This window comes from Lynx rufus, unplaced genomic scaffold (assembly GCF_022079265.1).
Source record: "Lynx rufus isolate CCGP_SWC_20201006 ecotype Redwood Valley unplaced genomic scaffold, mLynRuf1.p SCAF_21, whole genome shotgun sequence".
NCBI classification, from domain to species: domain Eukaryota; kingdom Metazoa; phylum Chordata; class Mammalia; order Carnivora; family Felidae; genus Lynx; species Lynx rufus.
The window spans coordinates 2,565,299-2,590,412 of record NW_025814836.1 but is presented as its reverse complement, the minus strand read 5'-3'; the positions used below and the strand labels follow the sequence as shown (position 1 = coordinate 2,590,412).

Genomic DNA, 25,114 nt, shown 5'->3' with positions numbered 1-25,114 from the left:
AAAGACAGATACCATATGTTTTCACTCTTATGTGGATCCTGAGAAACTTAACAGAAACCCATGGGGGAAGGGAAGGAAAAAAAAAAGAGGTTAGAGTGGGAGAGAGCCAAAGCGTAAGAGACTCTTAAAAACTGAGAACAAACTGAGGATTGATGGGGGGTGGGAGGGAGGGGAGGGTGGGAGATGGATATTGAGGAGGGCACCTTTTGGGATGAGCACTGGGTGTTGTATGGAAAACAATTTGACAATAAATTTCATATATTGAAAAAAAAAGAATCATTTTTCCATGTGTGCATCGGTTTATTTATGGACTTTTTGTACCATTCCTTTGATGTAACTTTCTCTCTCTACATAAATACCACATTGTCTTGATTATTAAAGTTTTACAAGTCTTAAAATCAAGTAATATTAGTCTTCAAACTTCTGTCATATTTTTAACAATTATTGGCTTTGGATCGCATAGGAAATTTATTATTATTTTGTCAATTTCTGCAAAGAACATGAGGAGATTTCCATTGCAATTGCATTCATTCTAAGACCAATTTTAGGAGTCTTCTAACCCATTTATTTAGTCCCTCTAAGATTTGTGGTTTTTTTATATTATTTTATTATTTTTTAAATGTGAAATTTATTGTCAAATTGGTTTCCATACAACACCCAGTGCTCATCCCAACAGGTGCCCTCCTCAATACCCATCACCCACCCTCCCCTCTCTCCCACCCCCCATCAGCCTTCAGTTTGTTCTTAGTTTTTAAAAGTCTCTTATGTTTTGGCTCCTTCCCTCTCTAACTTTCTTTTTTGTTCCCTTCCTCTCCCCCCCATGGTCCTCTGTTAAGTTTCTCAGGATCCACATAAGAGTGCAAACATATGGTATCTGTCTTTCTCTATATAACTTATTTCACTTAGCATAACACTCTCAAGTTCCATCTACATTGCTACAAAAGGCCATATTTCATTCTTTCTCATTGCCACGTAGTATTCCACTCTGTATATAAACCAGTTTCTTTATCCATTCATTAGTTGATGGACATTTAGGCTCTTTCCATAATTTGTCTATTGTTGAAAGTGCTGCTATAAACATTGGGGTACAAGTGCCCCTATGCATCAGCATTCCTGTATCCCTTGGGTAAATTCCTAGCAGTGCTATTTCTGGGTAGATCTATTTTTAATTTTTTGAGGAACCTCCACACTGTTTTCCAGAGTGGCTGCACCAGTTTGCATTCCCACCAACACTGCAAGAGGATTCCCGTCTCTCCACATCCTTGCCAGCATCTATAGTCTCCTGATTTGTTCATTTTAGCCACTCTGACTGGTGTGAGGTGGTATCTCAGTGTGGTTTTGATTTGTATTTCCCTGAAGAAGAGCGACGTTGAGTATTTTCTCATGTGCCTGTTGGCCATCTGGATGTCTTCGTTAGAGAAGTGTCTATTCGTGTTTTCTGCCCATTTCTTCACTGGATTATTTGGTTTTCAGGTGTGGAGTTTGGTGAGTTCTTTATAGATTTTGGATACTAGCCCTTTGTCTGATATGTCATTTGCAAATATATTTTCCCATTCCGTTGGTTGCCTTTTAGTTTTCTTGATTTTTTCCTTTGCAGGGCAGAAGCTTTTTATCTTCATAGGTCCCAATAGTTCATTTTTGCTTTTAATTCCCTTGCCTTTGGGGATGTGTCAAGTAAGAAATTGCTTCGGCTGAGGTCAGAGAGGTTTTTTTCTTGCTTTCTCCTCTAGAGTTTTGATGGTTTCCTGTCTCACATTCAGGTCCTTTATACATTTTGAGTTTATTTTTGTGAATGGTGTAAGAAAGTGGTCTAGTATCATCCTTCTGCATGTTGCTGTCCACTTCTCCCAGCACTATTTGTTAAAGAGACTGTCTTTTTTTCGATTGGATATTCTTTCCTGCTTTGTCAAAGATTACTTGGCCATACTTTTGTGGGTCTAGTTCTGGGGTTTCTATTCTATTCCATTGGTCTATGTGTCTGTTTTTGTCCCAATACTATGTTGTCTTGATGATTACAGCTTTGTAGTAGAGGCTAAAAAGTAGTAGTAGTCTGGGATTGTGATGTCTCCTGCTTTGATCTTCTTCTTCAAAATGACATTGGCTACTCGGGGCCTTTTGTGGTCCCATAGAAATTTTAAGATTTCTTGTTCTAGCTTCGAGAAGAATGCTGGTGCAATTTTGATTGGGATTGCATTGAATGTGTAGATAGCTTTGGGTAGTATCAACATTTTGACAATATTTATTCTTCCAATCCATGAGCACGGAATGTTTTTGCATTTCTTTGTATCTTCTTCAATTTCTTTCATAAGCTTTCTATAGTTTTCAGCATACAGATCTTTTACATCTTTGGTTAGGTTTATTCCTAGGTATTTTATGCTTCTTGGTGCAATTGTGAATGGGATCAGTTTCTTTATTTGTCTTTCTGTTCCTTCATCATTTGTGTCTAAGAATGCACCTGATTTCTGTACATTGATTTTGTATCCTGCAACTTTGCTGAATTCACGTATCAGTTCTAGCAGAGTTTTGGTGGAGTCTGTCAGGTCTTCCATGTATAATATCATGTCATCTGCAAAAAGTGAAAGCTTGACTTCATCATTGCCAATTTCGATGTCTTTGATTTCCTTTTGTTGTTTAATTACTGATGCTAGCACTTCCAACACTATGTTAAACAACAGCGGTGAAAGTGGACATCCCTGTCATGTTCCTGATTTCAGTGAGAAAGCTCTCAGTTTTTCCTCATTGATGATGATATTAGCTGTGGGCTTTTCATAAATGGCTTTTATGATGTTTAAGTATGTTCCTTCTATCCCGACTTTCTCGAGGGTTTTTATTAAGAAAGAATGCTGAATGTTGTCAAATGCTTTTTCTGCATCAATTGAAAAGATCATATGGTTCTTATCTTTTATTTTATTAATGTGATGTATCACATTGACTGATTTGCAAGTGTTGAACCAGCCCTGTAGCCCAGGAATGAATCCCACTTGATCATGGTGTATAATTCTTTTCATATGCTGCTGAATTCGATTTGCTAGTATCTTCTTGAGAATTTTTCCATCCATATTCATCAAGGATATTGGCCTGTAGTTCTCTTTTTTTGCTGGGTCTCTGTCTGGTTTAGGAATCAGAGTAATGCTGGTTTCATAGAACAAGTCTGGAAGTTTTCCTTCCCTTTCTATTTTGTGGAAAAGCTTGAGAAGGCTAGGTATTATCTCTGCTTTAAATGTCAGGTAGAATTCCCCAGGGAAGCCATCTGGTCCTGGACTCTTATTTGTTGGGAGATTTTTGATAACTGATTCAATTTCTTCGCTGGTTGTGGGGTGTGTTCAGGTTTTCTATTTCTTCGTGTTTGAGTTTTGGAAGTGTGTGGATGTTTAGGAATTTGTCCATTTCTTCCAGATTGTCCAGTTTGTTGGCATATAATTTTTCATAGTATTCCTTGATAATTGCTTGTATTTCTGAGGGATTGGTTGTAATAATTCCATTTTAATTCATGATTTTATCTATTTGAGTCATCCCCCTTTTCTTTTTGAGAAGCCTGGCTAGAGGGTTATCAATTTTATTTATTTTTTCAAAAAAAAACAACTCTTGGTTTCATTGATCTGCTCTACAGTTTTTTTTAGATTCTATATTGTTTATTTCTGCTCTGATCTTTATTATTTCTCTTCTTCTGCTGGGTTTGGGTGTTTTTGCTGTTCTATTTCTATTTGCTTTAGGTGTGCTGTTAGATGTTGTATTGGGGATTTTTCTTGTTTCTTGAGATAGTCCTGGATTGCAATGTATTTTCCTCTCAAGACTGCCTTTGCTGCATCCCAGCGCATTTGGAGCGTTGTATTTTAATTTTCATTTGTTTCCATACAATTTAAATTTCTTCTATAATTGTCTGGTTGACCCATTCATTCTTTAATAGGGTGTTCTTTAACCTCCATGCTTTTGGAAGTTTTCCAGACTTTTTCCTGTGGTTGATTTCAAGCTTCATGGCATTGTGGTCTGAAAGTATGCATAGTATGATCTCAATTCTTGTATACTTATGAAGGGCTGTCTTGTGACCCAGCATGTGATCTATCTTGGAGAATGCTCCATGTGCACTCAAGAAGAAAGTATATTCTGTTGCTTTGGGATGCAGAGTTCTAAATATATCTGTTAAGTCCATCTGATCCAATGTACCATTCAGGGTCCTTGTTTCTTTATTGATCCTGTGTCTAGATGATCTCTCCATTGTTGTAAGTGGAGTATTAAAGTCCCCTGCAATTATCACATTCTTGTCAATAAGGTTGCTTATGTTTGTGAGTAATTGTTTTATATATTTGGGGGCTCCCATATTCGGTGCATAGACATTTATAATTGTTAGCTCTTCCTGATGGATAGACCCTGTAATTATTATATAATGCCCTTCTTCATCTCTTGTTACAGCCTTTAATTTAAAGTATAGTTTGTCTGATATAAGTATGGCTACTCCAGCTTTCTTTTGACTTCCAGTAACATGATAGTTTTCCATCCCCTCACTTTCAATCTGAAGGTGTCCTCAGGTCTAAAATGAGTCTCTTGTAGACAGAAAATAGATGGCTCTTGTTTTTTTATCCATTCTGCTACCCTATGTCTTTTGGTTGGAGCATTCAGTCTATTTACATTCAGTGTTATTATTGAAAGATATGGGTTTAGAGTCATTGTGATGTCTGTAGGTTTCATGCTTTGTAGTGATGTCTCTGGTACTTTGTGGTCCTGACAGAATTCCCCTTAGGACCTCTTGTAGGACCTCTTGTAGGGTTTAGTGGTGATGAATTCCTTCAGTTTTTGTTTTTTTGGGAAGACCTTTATCTCTCCTTCTATTCTAAATGACAGACTTGCTGGATAAAGGATTCTCGGCTGCATATTTTTTCTGTTCACCACATTGAAGATCTCGTGCCATTCCTTTCTGGCCTGCCAAGTTTCAGTAGATAGATCTGGCACTAGTCTTATTGGTCTCCCTTTATTTGTTAGAGCACATTTATCCCTAGCTACTTTCAGAATTTTCTCTTTATCCTTGTATTTTGCCAGTTTCACTATGATATATCGTGCAGAAGATCGATTCAAGTTACATCTGAAGGGAGTTCTCTGTGCCTCTTGGATTTCAATGCATTTTTCCTCCCCAGATCAGGGAAGTTCTCAGCTATGATTGGTTGAAGTACACCTTCAGCCCCTTTCTCTCTCTCTTCCTCCTCTGGAATCCCTATTATACGCATATTGTTCCTTTTGAATGCATCACTTAGTTCTCTAATTCTCCCCTGATACTCCTGGATTTTTTTATCTCTCTTTTTCTCAGATTCCTCTTTTTCCATAATTTGATCTTCTAAGTCACGTATTCTCTCCTCTGATGCTTCAATCCGAGCTGTGGTCCCCTCTATTTTATTTTGCACCTCATTTATAGCATTTTTTAGCTCCTCCTGACTGCTTCTCAGTCCCTTGATCTCTGTAGGAATAGATTCTCTGCTGTCCTCTATGCTTTTTTCAAGCCTAGCGATTAATTTTATGTCTATTATTTTAAATTCATGTTCTGTTACATTGCTTAAATCGTTTTTTGATCAATTTGTTAGCTGTCGCTACTTCCTGGAGTTTCTTTTGAGGAGAATTCTTCCGTTTTGTCAGTTTGGATAGTCCCTGGAGTGCCGGGGAACTGCAGGGCACTTCCCCTGTGCTGTCTGGAGTAACTTGTGTTGGTGGGCGTGGCCCCAGTCAGACCCAATTTCTGTTCCCAGCCCACCACTGGGGCCACAGTCAGACTAGTGTGTACCTTATCTTCCCATCTCCCAGGGGTAGGGCTAACTGTGGAGTGGTGTGGGCCCAATCTGGGCTTCTTGCACACTGCTAGGCTTGTGGTGCTGCTTCTATGGGATCTGGCATATTAGCTGCGTGGATCCGCAAAGTGCACAGGGGTGGGAGGGGCAGGCTTAGCTCGCTTTGCCTGGGTGGTCCCCTGGGGGAAGGGCCCTGGTGAGGGAGGCAGGCTGACCCATCAGAGGGATGTATACACAGAAGCACAGTGTTGGGTGTTTTCGCGGTGCAAGCAAATTCAGTGACAGAAACTGGTTCCCTTTGGGATTTCAGCTGGGGGATGGGTGAGAGAGATGGTGCTGGCCAGCGCCTTTGCTCCCCGCCCAGCTGAACTCTGTCTTCGGGGCTCAACACATCTTCCTCCCATTGTCCTCTCGCCCTCTGGCGAGCTGACTCTGAGTCTGAGCAGAGCTGTTGACTTATAACATTCCAGATGTTAAGTCCCACTGGCTGTAAGAACTCATGCAGTCCAGCTCTGCCTTGCTGGGCAGGCTGCCCCTCCGACGCCCTGGCTCCCACCCACCAGTCTGTGTAGTGCGCACTGCCTCTCTGCCCTTCCTACCCTCTTCCTTGGGCCTCTTGTCTCTGCTTGGCTCTGGAGAGTCCATTCTGCTAGTCTTCTGGTGGTTTTCTGGGTTATTTAGGCAGGTGTGGGTGGAATCTAAGTGATCAGCAGGACTCCCTGAGCCCAGCGTCCTCCTACCCTGCCATCTTGTCTCCTCTCCTCCCCTCTAAATTTCTATCAACAATATTTGTAGTTATCAGTGTATATTGTTTTATATTGTCATATTTAGCCTTAAGTATTTCATAGTTTTTTATATTATTTAAACATTTAATTTAATTTAATTTAATAAATTTAAGGTTTATTTATTCATTTTGAGAGAGTGTGTGTGCATGCAAGCTGGGGAGGGGCAGAGAGAGAGAATCGCAAGAAGGCTCAATGCGGAGCCTGACATGGGGCTCCAACTCATGGACCATGAGATCATGACCTGAGCCAAAATCAAGATTCTGATGCTTAACAAACTGAGCCACCCAGGCACTCAAAGTTTTATTTTATTTTACTTAAAATGTTTAAAACATTTTATTTTATCTTTTAAGAGATAGAGAAGGACAGAGAGTGAACAGAGGAGGGGTAGAGAGAGAGAGAGGGAGATACAGAATCAATCCAAAGCAGGCTCCAGGCTCTGAGCTGCTCTGAGCAGCTCTGAGCCCGCAGAGCTCTATGTGGGGCTCAAACCCATTAATGTAAGATCATGTCCTGAATGGAAGTCAGATGCTCAACCAACTGAGCCACCCAGGCACCCCCAAGTTTTATTTTATTAATCTCAATTTTAATCAGTCATTATTGTTATATAGAAACAAAATTTATTTTTTTTTCATATTGTTCATGCATCCTTCACCCTCATTAAATTCTCTTAATATGTCTAGAAGCTTTTTCAGGATCACATTATTCCAGATAAATACTCCTGTGTCTGTAATGATAATTTTACTTCTTAATTTCAAATTTTGATGCCTTGTACTTCGCTTTTTAGCCTTATTGTAAGTGACTAGAACCTTCAGTATAATGTTCAACAGAAGTGGTAACAGTGAATAGACTTGAATTTATACTAATTTTAGGTGACAAACATTCATTCAGTCTCTCACAATTAAGCATGATGTGAGCTTGGTGGTTTTTTGGTAGATGTGCTTTTTCAAAAGAGGGAAATTCCCTTAGATTATTTTGTTTTGCTGAAATTTTTAGAAGTGGATGTTGCTTTTGTTCAAATGCTTTTTCTCCATCTATTAAGTTGATCATATTGGGTTTCTCTTTTCATTTGTTAAAATGATGATTTAAATTGAATGACTTAGAATAGTGGTCAGCAAAGTATAGCCCAAGGTCCAGATGTTTTTGTGAATAAAGTTTTCTTGGGGACATAGCCATGCCATCCATTTATATATTGTTTGATAGCTATGTTTATGCTATAGTGGAAGAGTTGAATAGTTGTGACAAAGACTATGTACTGTAATCTAAAATATTTATTAGTTGGCCATTTACAGAAATAATTAGCTGATCTCTTATTTAGAATATTAAATCAACCTTGCATTTCTGGGATAAACTCTACTTGGTAATGATGTATTGTCCTCTTTATATGTTGCTAAATATAATCTAAAATTTAGTTTAGGACATTTGCATCTATATAAATGAGGAATTTTGGTTTATAATTTTCTTATGTTGTAATGTCTTTTTCTGGTTTTTATAGTAAAGCTGACCTTATTGATTTGACAAACATTCCCTCCTCCTCAATTTTTGAAAGATTTTGTTTATAATTTGTATCATTTCTTTTTAAAGTTATTGATTAAATTCATGAGTGAAGCTATCTGAACCTAGAGTGTTTTTGTTTGTTTATCTGTTTGTTTGTTGAAGGGGAAGATTTTTAACTACTAACTCCTTTTCTTTAATAGAGATAAGGCTATCCATATTATCTGTTTCATCCTGGTTTAGCCTTGTTAGTGTATGTCTTCTAAGGAATTTAACATGCCACATTTATTGGCATGAAGTTGTTCAATATGTTACTATCCTTTAATATTTATAGACCCTGTAGTGCTAGTTTCTCCTCCTTGGTCTCTCCAGATATTGGGTTCCATCTACTCAACTCAAAATCTTCCATGTTCTACCTGGATACTTAACTTTGCCAAGGCATTGACAACTAGGACAATTATAGGCTTACCTGGTATGTTTTCTGTCTCTGAGAAATTCCTTCATTATCCAGTTTCAATGTCTTAAAAGTCATTGTTTTATACTTTTCTGTCTGATTTTCATTTGTTTCAGGTAACAGGTTAGTTAGATCCAGTCTCTAAAACTCTTTCTTGACTGGAACCAAAAGTTCCTGATTATATTATCGACCTTTAACTTTTCTTGTTTATTTTTATATGCATTTCAAATGATCTATTTCTCTATCAACATAGCTTCAGTTACGTATTGAAATTTGATACCCTTTATTTATATATCATTTAGTTCATGATATTTTTAAAAATTCCATTATTATTTTTTATTCCCCTCATGCATTATTTAAAAGCACTGTCTTAATTCCCAAATGGGTAAATATTTTCTAGTCACTTGTGAGCACAGAGGAGGAGGATTGCTGATATCTAAATTTAATTTCACTGAAGTAAAAAAAAATACAAGAAATGTGGTTTCAATTCTAAATATATTAATTCTGTCCTTATCTCTTATTATATGGTCAATTTTAGTAAATGTTCTATGTATACGTAAAAATAATGTATATTTTGGAATTGTTACATGCAGTGCTTTATATATGTGAATGTGGTCTTTCTTTTTCAAATCTGATATATTTTTTCCTGAATTTTTTGAGTTCTGTTTCCATCAGTTTGTGGTGTAGAATATGATCAACTTTAGGAAATGCTCATTCATTCTTTCAACAAAAATTGATTATATGTCTATTTGTGCCTATTTGTTCATTTTCCTCAGCAAAAGATCCCCCTAGTTTATGCTTCTATGAAAATGTCTAGCAATAGGTAACTGTACATGGGGCATGGGAGAAAAAAGGGTAGGGCTGACTTTCTCATATACATAATTCAACAAGTCTTCCAATTTCTGTCCCAGTTCTCATTCTTGTCTTTGTTATATCTGCTTCCTGTAATTCTGGAATATCTTCTGTATCTACCAGACATTTGGCTCCTTTCCACTGTACCCTCTCAGTACCCAGTCTAGATAGCTGCTTTTTCTGTTTTATTACTCAAAAAAATCTGTATCTATTTTATTTTATCAAATTTTTTCCCTTTGATGAATGTTTTTTGATGCCTAAGTGTTTTGGGGTAAGCTTTTTTGGCTCATACAGTAAAGGGTTACTATTTTACATAACAAGAACACTGGAGTAAAGATTACTGTAGGATTGGCTTGTTGACAGTTCTTGCATCTTTCCATCTGCCAACTGTGTTAAAGCAATCCCCAGGCCAGTTCTCCTCAGGACCACAAGATGGCTCTAGCAGATTCCACTGTTACTTCATGGGAAGGCCCAGACATCTCTTCTGTGCTTCATTAACTACCGCTGTATCTCTCACGGGACAATGGTGGTTGATACGGAGAAGGATAGATGTTGAGGGAGGAGAGAGAGTGTGGCTAAATCATGTAAGCTCTTTGGTGGTTGCAGTTTTATTTTAATTTATTCTAACTGAAATAGGAAGTCATAGAGAATGATAGAAATAACATAGGGAATGGTGTGATTTCTTTTTGTTGAGCCTTAAAATATCACATCAGATTTTACATGGAGGAGAGATTGATTATGGGGTGACATATAAGAAAGATAATAGAAAAACATGTTAAGACTAGTAATCTATAAGAGCTAAAACTAAGATTAAATAATCTATTTGTTTAGTTTATTTATTTATTTATTTTGAGGGAGACAGAGAAAACACGAGCAGTGTGTCTGTTTGTTTGTTTGTTTGGGTACCAAATTACTTTATTTGAAGGAATGGTACAAATGAAAGAAGTTAAGTAGATGTTTTGGTACAACTTATAGAAAAGGAAAAGGTAACCCAAACATGCATGCATTTCTTTGGTGACCAGGGAAGTCACCCTTGTGGATATGGGAAGACAGCCTAAGGCTTAGTTCTCATTATCACTGTTTCCCAAAGTGTTCTTGTCAAAGAGTTAGTCTGTCATGCCAGATTCAGGAGCCCCTCTTGTGCAGGTTGGTTACCTGGTCACCCAATTCTTTGATGGATTTCACCTGCTCATTCAGGTAATGAGTCTCAATGAAGCCACATAAATGGAGGTCACTTTTATCAGTGGCCAGTTTGTGCACCTCCAGTAGTGAAAGATTCACACTCTTTTCCAAGTGTAACATACACTCTATTGCATTCAGCCTGTTCTCCCAATCATCACCGTCTGGTTTCATGATGTCCTAAAGGAAGATTCTGCCACCTGGTTGGTTCTGCAGCTTCATCAGCTTCTCAGCATGTTCCCTCTCCTCATGAGATTGGTGAAGAAAATATTTGGCAAAGTTCTTCAAAGCCCCATCATCAATGTCAAAGTAGTAAGAGATAGGAAGCATTGAGCTCCAGGTTATTCTGGCCATTGAAGCAGTCTCCAGGCCTGGTGGTAGTTCTGGTGCACCTGCAAGGAGTCCTGGGTCCTATGGCTAAAAGAGAGGCTGTGGGGTCCGGGAGCTCCATGGCACCAGACAGAGGGGACTGTGAAGAGATGGTGAAGTGCTGGCTCTGAGGGCACCCTCCCCTCACGCCCTTGTGGGCGGGGTTCAGCACTGGTTCAGTCCAAGCACTGTTGAAGCAGGAAACCACAGTGATTCTCCGAGCAGAGAAAGAGAGAGGGATAGAGAGAATCCCAAACAGGTTCCACACTGCCAGCACAGAGCCGGATGTTGGACTTAAACATAAGAAACTCCAACATCATAACCTAAGCCAAAAGTAAGAATCCAGTCACTTAACCTACTCAGCCACCCAAGTGCTCCTTAAATAATATATTTCTATCCCCTGCATGTAAGTTAATTAAAACCAACAGCAAGTGAATTTTGCAACTTTAATTTATTCTCCAAAAAGAACATTTTTTCTTTGTGCCTGTGAGCATTTTCTACTTCACCTTTCTTCTTATGTTTTGTTAAAATAAATATCAAAAATCATAGCAAAGTATTAAAACACACATATATGAAAGATCCAATGCTAATGCTTCAGTAAGGGCTGGCAAGTGCACAAAATTATAAGTAGAACTTCCTCCTCTTTTTTTCATTACAGTGCTGTCTAATATGTGCTACAACTTATTGCAGAGTATGTCAAATATTACAGATGAAAGCAGAAGTGTTATAAAGTACTTTAACACTATTAGTGCTTCCTCTTCTATTTAGACATAGTAAATAGTAAATAAGAACTATGAAAATTGACATAGTTTCATGTTTTTCTATCCAGATGTATGTATTCTCTCTTTTTTTATTCAAGTTTTCTCATTCAATGACATTTTGTGATTATCTTCATTAAGATCCTACAGAGTACTTACACTTACCAAAGGTATTTTGTTAATTGCTTGTCTAATGTGAAGATTATTCTCTTCATATGCTTACATTTTTCTTGATGATTTAAATAGCTTCTATTAGAACATATATTTAGTAAGTAGCTAACCATCTTGGTAAACTATTAAAAAATAATTTATAATATTTGCTTCAGCTTGCTCAAGTTTCTATGTATACATTACAATACTTGAAAAGAATACTTTTGTCTTTTATTTCTTTTCTTGCCTTTTTGCTTTGAGAAAACATCCAAAATAATACTAATGGGGCTATCTTTAATGTGTCTACATAAAAAGGGCAATTTCATATGGTTGACATTTAAATATTAACAATTTCATTAAATATGGTTAGAATAAATAATCCACTTAAAAGATAGTGATTCTCAGATTTACTAGATTTATTTTTACAATATTGAATATTCTTACTTAAAAAAAGCAATTTCAAGTATGATGTGTTGTAGTAGAAAGATTAAAAATAAAGAATGAAGAAAGAGGGGCGCCTGGGTGGCGCAGTCGGTTAAGCGTCCGACTTCAGCCAAGTCACGATCTCTCAGTCCGTGAGTTCGAGCCCCGCATCAGGCTCTGGGCTGATGGCTCGGAGCCTGGAGCCTGTTTCTGATTCTGTGTCTCCCTCTCTCTCTGCCCCTCCCCAGTTCATGCTCTGTCTCTCTCTGTCCCAAAAATAAATAAAAACTTTGGAAAAAAAAAGAATGAAGAAAGATATCTCTGAAATGGTACCCCAACAGGAAAATTATATAGCTATACTTTAACAAAATAGGCTTAATAAACTTTAAGGCAAGATTATTACTTGGGATCAAATGGATACTAGAGAATGAAAAATTGTCCAATCATTAAAAAAGACTCTTGGAAATGCTTATTTGTAAAAACAAACAAACAAGCAAACAGACAAAATACCAATGAGGTTGTAGAAAATTTGAGCAGTACTATTAACAAAATTGATCCTATGGACATTTCACCCAATAAATGCAGAATACATATTCTTTGCATGACCATGTAAAATATTTACAAACGTATTATTATCTTAAAGCCTATCTCAATAAATTTTGAAAGACTGAAATACAAAACATGTTTCTTAAATAAAATGCAATTAATTTAGAAATCAGTGACAAAAGATAAATACAAAATTACTATTTTCTTGGAAATTAGCTCATAGGTCACAGAAGAAATAATAGGATTTTAAAAAAATTGAAGTGAAATAAAAAAAAATCCAAATATCAAACTTGTGACTTACAGCTAAAAATTAGTAGGATAAAATTTATAGCCATAAATACTTACATTTTAAAAGAAAAAAGACTAAAAATTTACTAGCTAAATGTACATTACATGACGGTGGAGAAAGAAAATCAAATTAAAAAAAAAATTGGAGGCAAGAATAATGAATTATTATAGAAGAGATCAAAGAAGTAGAAAACAAACATATAATAAAGGCAATTATTAGTTACTATGTACAAGCAATGGGTGATGGGTATTAAAGAGGGGACTTTCTGGGATGAGCACTGGGTGTCATACATAAGAGATGAAACACTGGGTTTTACTCCTGAAGCCAAGACTACATTGTATGTTAATTATCTTGAGTTTAAATTAAAAAAAAACATAAAATAAAACCCTGATTTTAATATTCTAGAAAATTTAGTAAATATACAAGTCACTGACATATTACTGAAAACATGTTCTCTTTCTTTTAAGTAACAAATATTGGATTAAACTAAGAAGACCTCAGTAAAAAATTTAAAAAATAAATGAAAAGGCAAAACAAACAAACAAACAAACAAACAAAATATAATTACTAGCAAGGCCAAAGTTGATTATTTGAAAACACAAATAGGGGCACCTGGGTGGATCAGTTGGTTAAGTGTCAGACTTCAGCCCAGGTCATGATCTCATGGTTCATGAGTTTGAGCACCCCAGTGGGCTCTGTGCTGACAGCTTAGAGCCTGGAGCCTGCTTCTGATTCTGTGTTTCCCTCTCTGTCTCTGCTCCTGTCCTCCTTATGCTCTGCCTCTCTCTCTCTCTCTCTTTCTCAAAAATAAGAATAAACATTAAATAATTTAAAAAAAGAAAAACAAAAAATAATGACATCTCTGGTGAGATTTCAATAGGAATAAAAAGACACTACACATAATATTTAGAAATAAAACATGAGGCATTACTACAAGTACTGCAGAAATTTAAAAAAATAATAAAAGGATATTATAATTTTTTTTAATTCTGTGAAAATTGAGATATAATTTTATTTATTTAATTTACACTTACTTGAAAAAATAATAACCTTACCAAAACAGACCATAGAAGAAATAGAGAAATGCTGGCAACAAGAGTATGGTAACATTATAGGCTTTCTGTCTGTGCTTTTGATATTCCCAACTACATTAATGAAAACCAAACAGAGCAGTTTGGATAGCAAAGGTGAGAGGTAGGAGTGTAAAACATATGCAACATTTTCAATCAAACTAAGTGACAAGGAATCTTTATGAAACCCAGAATAAAGGAAGACATGACCCAACACAAAAGAGCCAAAGGCTCTTTTGAGACCAGTCATTGCTCAGCAATGGCACAGAAATTTAAAGTATAGAATGACCCCCAAGAACCCAAAATCACAAAAACCGCCACCACCCCACCATCAGAAAACTGTAAACTAAGCAATAACCTGATGAGTAAATCTGGGATAAACTAGTATTATTCAGAAATGTTCTCACAGGCTTTTCATTGCAAATAAGCATGAAATTTATGGGGAAATATTAAATGGGAAGCAGTACTGAAGCAGACCAAATCACTTAAGATTCCAGAAAGATTAATCATTTCCTTTCCAAAGGACAAAAGTCTACCCCAAAGAATAATTTGTGGTAACAAAACATAAAAGGATCAGGATCACAGGAAAAAGATGGTTCAGAGATTGGAAAGATGTGGGGAAGAAAGGGTATGGCATAGGCAGACCTTAAAGACTACTGCAAAAGGAAAACACAGTGATGTAGAACTCTGACTCACACAGACACAAAGATTAGAAGACTTCTGGAATCATAGTTAATCCTGAGGAACATAGAAATGGATACACAGTTATTTTTTATACTTTTAAGATACTTTTATTTTTTTAAGAGTGTGCCTTGAGCCATGAAGTTGAGCTACGCTTGATGATTGCTGCTTTCACACAAGGTTCTAATAGAACAAAAAGAGTTCAAATCAAAGCCAGGACTTAGGAAATGGTAATATTAACTGAATAATATGCCAACAAATAATAAAACCTACTGGAAAAAAAGTGACAAAAGGAAATACAAAACGTGAAATGTCAAAAATGTGATGAAAAATATCATACTATGAGTGCCCCCCCCCACCATGTTTGGCATCTGCCCGCCTCACTTTCACCATCTCTTTATCACTGCCAAGGACATTTTCCAGTGGCTAGAGCTCTGCTTCTCTACTTTCGGAAATGGTAAAGTGCCTTAGAATAAAAGTTCTCCTGGAGCAATCCTCAATCAATAATGGGGATTTTAAAAAGACCTAATTCAAACACTCTTTTATGAAATTTGTGTCATCCTTGTGTCAGGACCATGCTAATCTTCTCTTTATTGATTCAATTTTCAGGGTATGTGCTGCCAACATGAGCATGCTCCAACATCCTTTAGATGGAATCATTCTGGACAGAATCTTTGCTTTAGTGTCTTGAGTTCCCCAGGGGGACTATGCCCTAGTTACCTAGAAAGAGAACTTTCTTGATAATGCACTCATTTGTCTGTCTTTCTTTCCTTGCCTCACTTCCAATCATCCCCCCCTGTGTTTTCTCCACCTTCCAAATGAACTACTTCACCCAATCCTCTTCTCATAGTTTCCTTCTGGGAAAATCAAAACTAGAGACAAAAACTCTAGCTTAATATTTCCAAAGCATTTAACATGAAAAACACCCTAAGGGTGTTAAATACCATGATTACCACCGTAAGAGAAAGAGAAAACAAAACAACAACAAAAAGAGTAAAATTATCAAATACAAATAGATAAAAGATAAAAATGGCATGAGAAAAAGGTATACAGATAGAAGATATGTAGGACAGCTCAACATATGTGATATGGAAGTTCTCTGATAAGAACACTAAAGCAATGAAACTAAGAAAATATTTAAAACTATAATAAAATACGTAAGTCACAGAGATGAAAAGTATAGACTAGGAATATAGTCAATAATATTATAATAATGTTGTATAGTGACAGATGGTTACTATACTAAATAGGAAATGATATTTGGAAATGATATTTTTGATAAAAGGTTAGTGTATCCAAACCATATAGACAACTTATACAACTCAACACCATAAAAGCAAATAATCCAAATTAAAAATTGCAAAAACATGAACAGACATTTCCCCCACAAAATACATATGGATGTCCAACAGACATTTGAAAGATGATTAACATCATTCATTATCAGGGAAATTCAAATCAAAACCACAATGATATATCACCTCACACCTGTCAGAATGCCTAAAATCAACAACACAAGAAATAACAGGTGTTGGAGAGAATGTGGAGGAAAAAAGAGCCCTTTTGCTCTGTGGGTGGGAATGTAAATTGGTGCAGCCACTGTGGAAAAGAGTGTGGAGGTTCATCAAAAAGTTAAAAACAGAATCACCAGTAATTCCAATTTTGGAGATCAGTAATTCCACTGGAGATTTACCCAAATAATATAAAAACACTAATTCAAAGGGATATATGCACCCCAATGTTTATAGCATCATTATTTACAAATATCCGAACTATGGAAGCAGCCTATCTCCATCGATAGAGAGATAGATGATAGATGATAGATAGATAGATAGATAGATAGATGATAGATGACAGATCTATAGATGATAGATAGATGATACATAGACAGTGGAATATTACTCAGTCATAAAAAATTAAATCTTGCCATTTGCAAACATGGATAGATCTAGTGGGTATAATGCTAAGTGAAATAACTCAGAGAAGACAAATGCCATATGATTTCACTCATATGTGTAATTTAAGAAGCAGAACAAATGACCAAAGAAAGGTAAAGACAAACCGAAAGATAGACTCTCAACTATGGAGAACAAACTGATGGTTACCAGAGTGGAAGTGGGTGGGGAGATGGGTGAAACATGTAAAGAGGTTTAAGAGTACACTTACAATGGGCACTAAGAAGTGTATATAATTGTTGAATCACTGTATCATACACCTAAAACTGATATAACACTGTATGTCAACCATACTGGAATTAAAATTTATAAAAAAATTAAAAATTAGGGATGCCTGGGTGGCTCAGTCGGTTAAGTGTCAGACTTCAGCTCAGGTCATGATCTCACAGTTCATGAGTTCCAGCCCATGTCAGGTTCTATGCTGACCGGTCAGAGCCTGAAGCCTGCTTCAGATTCTGGGTCTCCTTCTCTCTCTGCCCTTCCCCCACTCGTGCTCGGTCTCTCTCTCTCTCTCTCTCTCTCTCTCTCTCTCTCTCTTAAAAATATATAAACATTAAAATTTTTAAATAAAAAAATAACATTGTATCTCATTCTCCACATATCAGGCACTTGTAAAGTATTTTCTATACTTTAATTCTTAGTGCCAATATTTCCCCTGTTACCATTGTGGCTCACATTATTGCAACTGGACTACATGCTCCTGCTTTTGCTCCATGCATTCTTTTCTCAACATAGGTCCTACTGAAAGGAAGTCAGATCATATCACTACTCTGGCTAAAACCTTTCAGTAGCTTTACTTCTTACAAAACTTTTTGCCATTACCTGCAGTGTCATACAAGAGGCCATGAGAGTTCTCTGTCTTCATTGCCTCAAACCTCCATCATCCACCCCTCCAGCCATATTTGCATCTTCCATGACCCTTGAAAACACTTAGGGCACTACTGTCTGGAGCTGTGTATTTTCATTGCATTCAACTTAACAACCTTTCTCCAGATTTCTTTTTTTTTTTATTTTTTTTAAATTTTTTTTCAACGTTTATTTTTTTATTTTTGGGACAGAGAGAGACAGAGCATGAACAGGGGAGGGGCAGAGAGAGAGGGAGACACAGAATTGGAAACAGGCTCCAGGCTCTGAGCCATCAGCCCAGAGCCTGACGCGGGGCTCGAACTCCCGGACCGCGAGATCGTGACCTGGCTGAAGTCGGACGCTTAACCGACTGCGCCACCCAGGCGCCCCACCTTTCTCCAGATTTCTATAGGAACTCATTCCTTCACTCTCTTTAAGTCCTGAATCAGATGTCATTTTCCCTGGACATCTTATCTGAAATTTCAAACTTATCCACCGTAATACTTCCTACCTACCTTCCTTGCTTTATTTTTCTTCTTAGCTTTTACTGCTAGGTAATATAATATATATGCAACTTCTTTTTCTTTTCTTCATTTTTTAAGTGTCACCTTACTAGAGTGTAAACTCCATGAGGGGTCCAATGAAGCATTGTTTTCCATTTTACAAAGGAAGGAGCTGATAGGGAGGTAAAATGATTTGATCAACATTGCTGGGCTAGTGGGTAAAACTGCATAGGTCCAAATGATGAGCAAACCAGGATTCCCACCAAGAAGAGATGTTTTAGGTATGAGATGAAAACAGAATGGAGCTTAAAGAGATCTGGAAACATGGTAAATATGATGTGGTTTTAGGGGAAATTACAGAAATGCTACTTTATAATAATAATTCATGTACTTTTAGGGCAGAGGGAGTGATGTTTGTTTTAATATGCTCAAACCTTTCCCTCTTTGTATTAAAGTGTATCCTTCTTCCATAAGCCTGTGACTAGATGAACATAGTGTGAGAAGCAAGCAAAAGAGTGGGCTAGGAAGAGTAGATAATAACAGAACAGTTTGGCTATGTGGGCACACCATCTTCACATACATTATCTCATTATCTCTCTATTTCCTTCCAATGTTTAGAGATGAAAGATCAAAGGGAATAAATCACTTGTCTGGGGTCACCCAATTAGGAAGCTGCAATGTTAGTGCTTACTTTCAACTTTGTCTTGTCCCAACACCTATACTCCTTACTGTTACTAATGATACTGTACTATTCTGGTTTTTGTAGAACAATCCAGAGTCATTTATTTTGGTCACATTGCAACAGCTCCATTGCAATTGTGTATTAGAAAACTTCTTTGATTACTTCAAGATAAATCATTATGTTTCTTTCTGATGTGTGACACTTTGATGTTAATTGAATCCAAGCACCTGAGAAGTATTTTAATTTATGTCACCATTTAAATTAGTATGGCATTATTTCAAAAGATGACTGTAGTTCAGAATTTTGAAGCATGGAAAGCATCCAATCAGAACAAAATCAGAAGCTCACAAAAGTAGCATTACAGTAGGTAGTACCTTTCCTTTGAGACAGGTGAAATATTCTGCAGATATAAACAATCCATAGATATCTCTGTTATAATGACAACATTTAGATATAGTAGTTACATTTAGATACAGTAAAGTATATAGAAGCTGTGAATGTGAAATATTTACCAGATTGAAAGAGTTTAGTGTCAGACTGCATACCCTTCCTATTTTATTTCTTTTACAGTGTTTACCACATTGTGAATATATACATATATATGTATATATATTCTTTCTCTCATATATATATGACACACATATATAAACACATACAGTGTTTACCACATTCTGACTATATATATGTATATATATATATATATATATATATATATATATATGGGAGAAAGAGAATCTTAAGCAGGCTCCACACTCAGTGAGGTGAGTGAGGAGCCCAAGGCGGGGCTCAATCTCATAACCCTGGAATCATGACCTAAACTAAAATCAAGGGTTGGACACTTAAACAACTGAGCCACTCAGGTGCCCCCAAGAATTTTTAAAATTCCAGTTAGTTAACATATAGAGTTATATTAGTTTCAGGTATAGAATTTAGTTATTCAACACCTACATACTTGACCATGCTATCACAACAAGCGTACTCCTTAATACCCATCACCTATTTAATCCAGCCTTCCATGCCCTTCCCCTCTGGTAACCATCAGTTTTTTCTCTGTAATTTAGAGTCTGTTTCTTGGTTTATTGCTCTCTCTTTTGTCTGTTTTTCCCCTTGGCTTGTTTGTTTTGTTTCTTAAATTCCACATATGAGTGAAATCATATGGTATGTGTCTTTCTCTGACTGATTTATTTCACTTTGCACTATGCTCTCTAGCTCTATCCATATCAAGATTTCATTCTTTTTTGTGGCTGAATAAAATTCTATTGTATTAAGATATACCATGTTTTCTTTATCCATTCATCAATTGATGGTCACTTCTGTTGCTTCCATAGTTTGGCTATTGTAATAGTGCTGCCATAAACATAGAGGTGCATGTATCCCTTTGAATTAGTGTTTTTTGCATTCTTTAAGTAAACATCCAGTAGCATGATCACTGGATCATAAGGTAGTTCTATTTTTTTCCCTTGCTTCAGGAGACATGTCTAGAAAAATGTGGCAATGGCCAACACAGTGCTCTCTTGTAGGATTTGTATGGTCTCAGGTCTCATGTTTAGGTCTTTAATCCATTTGGAATTTATTCTTGTGTATGGTGAAAGACAGTGATCCAGTTTCATTCTTCTGCATGTATCTGTCCAGTTTTCCAAGTACCGTTTGTTGAAGAGAGTGTTTATTTCCTATTGGATATTCTTTACTGCTTTGTCAAAGATTAATTGACCATACGGTTGTGGGCTTATTTCTGGGTTTTGTATTCTGTTTTATTGCTATATGTGTCTATTTTTCTGCCAGTACCATACTGTTTTGTTTGCTACAGGTTTGTCAATAACCTGAAGTCTACAATTATGACACCTCCGGCTTTGTGTTTTGTTTTTGTTTTTGTTTTCTTTAAGGTTGCTTTGGTTATTCAGGGTCTCCCGTGGTTCCATATATATTTTAGAACTTTTCTAGTTTCGTGAAGAATATTATTAGTATTTTGATAAGGATCACATTGAATCGGTATACTGCCTTGGGTAGTATAGACATTTTAACAATTTTTAGATCCATGAGCATGGAATGTCCTTCTATTTCTTTATGTCATCTTCAGTTTCTTTCTTCAGTGTTTTATAGTTTTCAGGGTACAAGTATTTCACCTCTTTGGTTAGGTTTATTCTTAGGTGTCCTATTGTATCCAATGTCACTTAGGTGCTATTGTAAATGGGATTTTCTTAATTTCTCTTTATTCTGCTTCATTATTAGTGTATAGAAATGCAAGACATTTCTACACATTGATTTTGCATCCTGCAACTTTACTGAATTTATTTACCTCTAGCAGTTTTGGTGGAGTCTTTCCAGTTTTTTATATATAGTATTATGTCATCTGCAGATAGTAAAATTTTCACTCCTATCTTATTGATTTGGGTGCCTTTTATTTCTTTTTGTTATCTAATTGCTATGGCTAGGACTTCCAGTACTATGTTGAATAAAAGTGATGATAGTGGACATCCTTGTCTTCTTCCTGATCATAGAGGAAAAGCTCTTAGTTCTTCCACATTGAGGATGATATTAGCTGTAAGCTTTTCATATATGGCCATTATTATGTCATTTTCCCTCTAAACCTACTTTGTTGAGGGTTTTGATCATGAATAGATGTTGCAAGTTGTCAAATGCTTTTTCTGTAGCTATTGAAATGATCATAAGGTTCTTACCCTTTCTTTTATTGATATGATGTATCACATTGACTGATTTGCAAATATTGAACCACACTTGGAAGCTTGGGAATAAATCCCACTTGATCGTGGTGAAGAACTTTTTTAATGTATTGTTGGATTCAGTTTGCTAGTAATTTGTTGAGGATGTTTGCTCTATGTTCATCAAGAGTATTGGCCTGTTGTCTTTTTTAATTGTGTCTATGTCTTGTTTGGGGATCAAAGTGATGGTGGCCTCAGAGAATGAATTTGGAAGTTTTCCTTCCTTTTCTATAGTTTGGAATATTCTGAGAAGAATAGGTACTAAGTCTTTATTTTTTTTTAAGGTTTGTATTTAAATTCCAGTTAGTTAACATACACTGTAATATTAGTTTCAGGGGTACAGTATAGTTATTCAATACTTTCATACAGCACTCAGTGCTTATCACAACTAGTACATTCCTTAATCTGCATCACCTTTAACCCATCTACCATCTACCTCTATTCTGGTAACCATCAGTTTGTTCTCTATGGTTAAGTGTATGTTTCTTGGTCTGTCTTTCTCTCTTTTATCTATCCCCTTTGTTCATTTGCTTGTTAAATTCCTCAAGTGAGTGAAATCATATGGTATTTGTCTTTCTCTGACTGACTTATTTTGGGTATTGACTCTTCTTTAAATGTTTGTTAGAATGCTCCTGTGAAGCCATCTGGTCCTGGACTTTTGTTTGTTGAGAATTTTTTGATTACTGATTCAATTTCAGTGTTGGTTATTGGTCTGTTCAAATTTTTCTATTTCTTTCTGTTTAGTTTTTGTAGTTTATATGTTTCTGTTTAGTTTCTGTAGTTTATATGTTCCTAGGAATTTATCCACTTCTTTAGGTTGTCCAATTTGTTGATATATAGTTTTTCCATAATATTGTCTTAGAATTGTTTGTATTTCTGTAGTGTTGGTTGTTACTTCTTTGTTTCATTTGTGATTTTATTTGAGTCTTTTTTTTTATAAGTCTGCCTAGAGTTCTATGAATGTTATTGATTTTTTCAAAGAACCAGCTCCTAGTTTCATTAACTTGTTCTATTGTGGGTTGGTTTTGTTTTGTTGTATTTTGCTTTTGTTTGCTTGTTTGTTTAGTTTCTGTATCATTTATATTTATTTCTGATCTAATCTTTATGATTTCCTTCTTTCTTCTGCATTTAGGCTTCATTTATTGTTCTTTTTCTAGCTCTTTTAGATGTAAGGTTAGGTTTTATTTGAGATTTTTCTTGCTTCTCAATGGAGACCTATATTGCTATAAACTTTCCTCTTAGAACTGCTTTTACTGCATTCCAGAGGTTTTAGATCACTGCGTTTTCATTTTCATTTGTTTCCCTGTACTTTTTAATTTCTTCTTTGATTTCCTGGTTGACCCATTCACTGTTTAGTAGCATGTTATTTAACCTCCATGTATTTGTGCTCTTTCTAGAATCTTCTTGTGGTTGATTTCTAGCATTGTGGTCAGAGAAGGTGCATGGTATGACTTCAACCATTTTGAACTTGTTGACACCTGTTTTGTGACCTGGTCTGTGATATGTTCTGGAGAATATTCCATATGCACATTAAAATAATGTGTATTTAGGATGGGGTGTTCTGAATATATCTGTTAAATCCATTTTGTCCAGTGTGTTATTCAAAGCCATTGTTTCTTTGTCGATTTTCTATTTGGATGATGTATCCATTGATGTAAATAGCATGTTAAAGGTCCCACAATTATTTATCGCTAACAATTAGTTCCTTTACATTTATTATTAACTGTTTTATGTATTTTCATTTTTCTATGTTGGGTATATAAATATTTATAATTGTTATATATTTTTGTTGGATTGTCTCCTTTATTTTTATAGAATGTTATTTAACTGTTTGTTAAAACAGTCTTTGTTTTAATGTGTATTTTGTCCAATATAAATATTGCTACTGTGGCTTTCTTTGGACATCCATTTGCATGATAGTTTTTTCTCCATCCCTTCACTTTCAATCTGCAGGTGTCTTTAGGTCTAAAATAAGTTTCTTGTAGGCAGCATATAAATGGATATTGTTTTTTTTTCTCTTTTTTAAATCCATCCTGTCACCCTGTGTCTTTTTATTGGAGCATTGAGTCCATTTAAATTCCAAGTGATTATTGATAGATATGTATTTAGTCCCATTTTATTACTGGTTTTATAGTTGTTTTTGAAGATGTTCTTTGATCCTTTCTTGTCTTTTTCTCTTTCTTGCCTTGCTGATTTTCTTTAGTGATTTATTTGGATTTCTTTCACTTTATTCTTTACATATTTATTAGTAATTTGTGATTTGTGGTCACCATTAGGTTTCTATATCACTTCTGCATTTGGCAGTCTATATTAAGTTGATGGTAATTTAAAGAGTACATCCTTTTTCGAGTTCCTTGACTGAATTTTTAATAGAAATATTCATTTTTACTGCTTTCATGTTTTCAAACTTTACAGTATTACTTTTGGTTTCTCCTTTCCACTGGAATATTCCCATTTAATATTTCTTTCAGGGCTGGTTCAGTGGTCATAAACCTTTTAGTTTCTATTTGTCTGGGAAACTCTTTCTCTCTCTTTCTGAATGAAAACCTTGCTGGATAGAGTACATTTGGCTGCAGATTTTTTCCATGCAGCACATTGAATATATCATGCCACTCCTTTCTGGTTTAGGATGTTTCTGTTGAGAGATCTGCAGCTAGCCTTATGGGTTTTCCTTTGTAAGTTATTTTCTTCTTTTGTCTTACCACGTTTAAGATTTTTTTCTTTGTCATTATATCTTGCCAATTTAATTATAATATGTCTCGGTGCAAGTCTGTTTTTGTTGATTTTGATGGGCACACTCTATTCCTCCTGAATCTAGATATCTTTTTCCTAATAATTTAGCTATTATTTCTTCAAATAAGTTTTCTGCCCCCCTTTCTCTCTCTTTTTCTTCTGGGACTCCTATAATATGAATATTACTAGATTTGATGGAGACATTATGTTCTCTAAGTCTATTGTTGTTTTCATAATTCTTTTTTCTCTCTTTTACTCAGCCAATTACTTTCCATTTCTCTGTTTTCTAGGTAACTAATTAGTTCCTCTGCTTCTTCCAGCTTTCTGTTTATTCCATCAATGCATGTTTCCCATTTCATTTATTATACCCTTTATCTCTGCTATACTATTCCTTATCTCTGTGTTAAGTGTCCCATTCAGGTCTTCCACTCTTTTCTCAAATCCAGCGAGTATCCTTATGTTCACTGATTTAAATTCTCTACAAAGCAAGTGACTTATATCTGTTTTGCTTATATCTTTGCCCATGGCCTTGTCCTGTTCTTTCACTTGAGATAAATTTCTCTGTCTTCTCATTTTGTCTGTCTCTACCTGTCTTTCTGTGTTAGAAAAGTCAACTACATCTCCTGTTCTTGAGGGTGATGGTTTTATGAATTAGAGGTCCTGTAGCACCCTGAGGTGAATTTCCCCCTGCTCCCCAGGGCCTGGTAGAGGTCCTGAAGTGTCTCCAATGTGTGCTTCATGTCCTCTGCTGTTTTGTACCGGCCACTTTATCCTCCAGGCCAGTCATCTGTAGAAGCTGTCTTTGCCTAATGTGTGCAGTGTTTTCTACTTGGTCTAAATGTGGAAGTGTGCTCCAG

The 25,114-nt window shown here is 35.9% G+C and overlaps 1 protein-coding gene and 1 non-coding gene across 2 annotated transcripts in view; both read right to left on the bottom strand.

Annotated features, from left to right (window-relative positions):
• Positions 1 to 25,114, bottom strand: part of GABRB3 (gamma-aminobutyric acid type A receptor subunit beta3) — a 481,670-nt gene that overhangs the window by 336,332 nt on the left and 120,224 nt on the right. The gene's annotated exons all lie outside the window — the stretch shown is intronic.
• On the bottom strand, positions 15,344 to 15,451 carry LOC124517454 (U6 spliceosomal RNA). Its single transcript, XR_006963457.1, has one exon. It is a non-coding gene; the product is annotated as a U6 spliceosomal RNA (small nuclear RNA).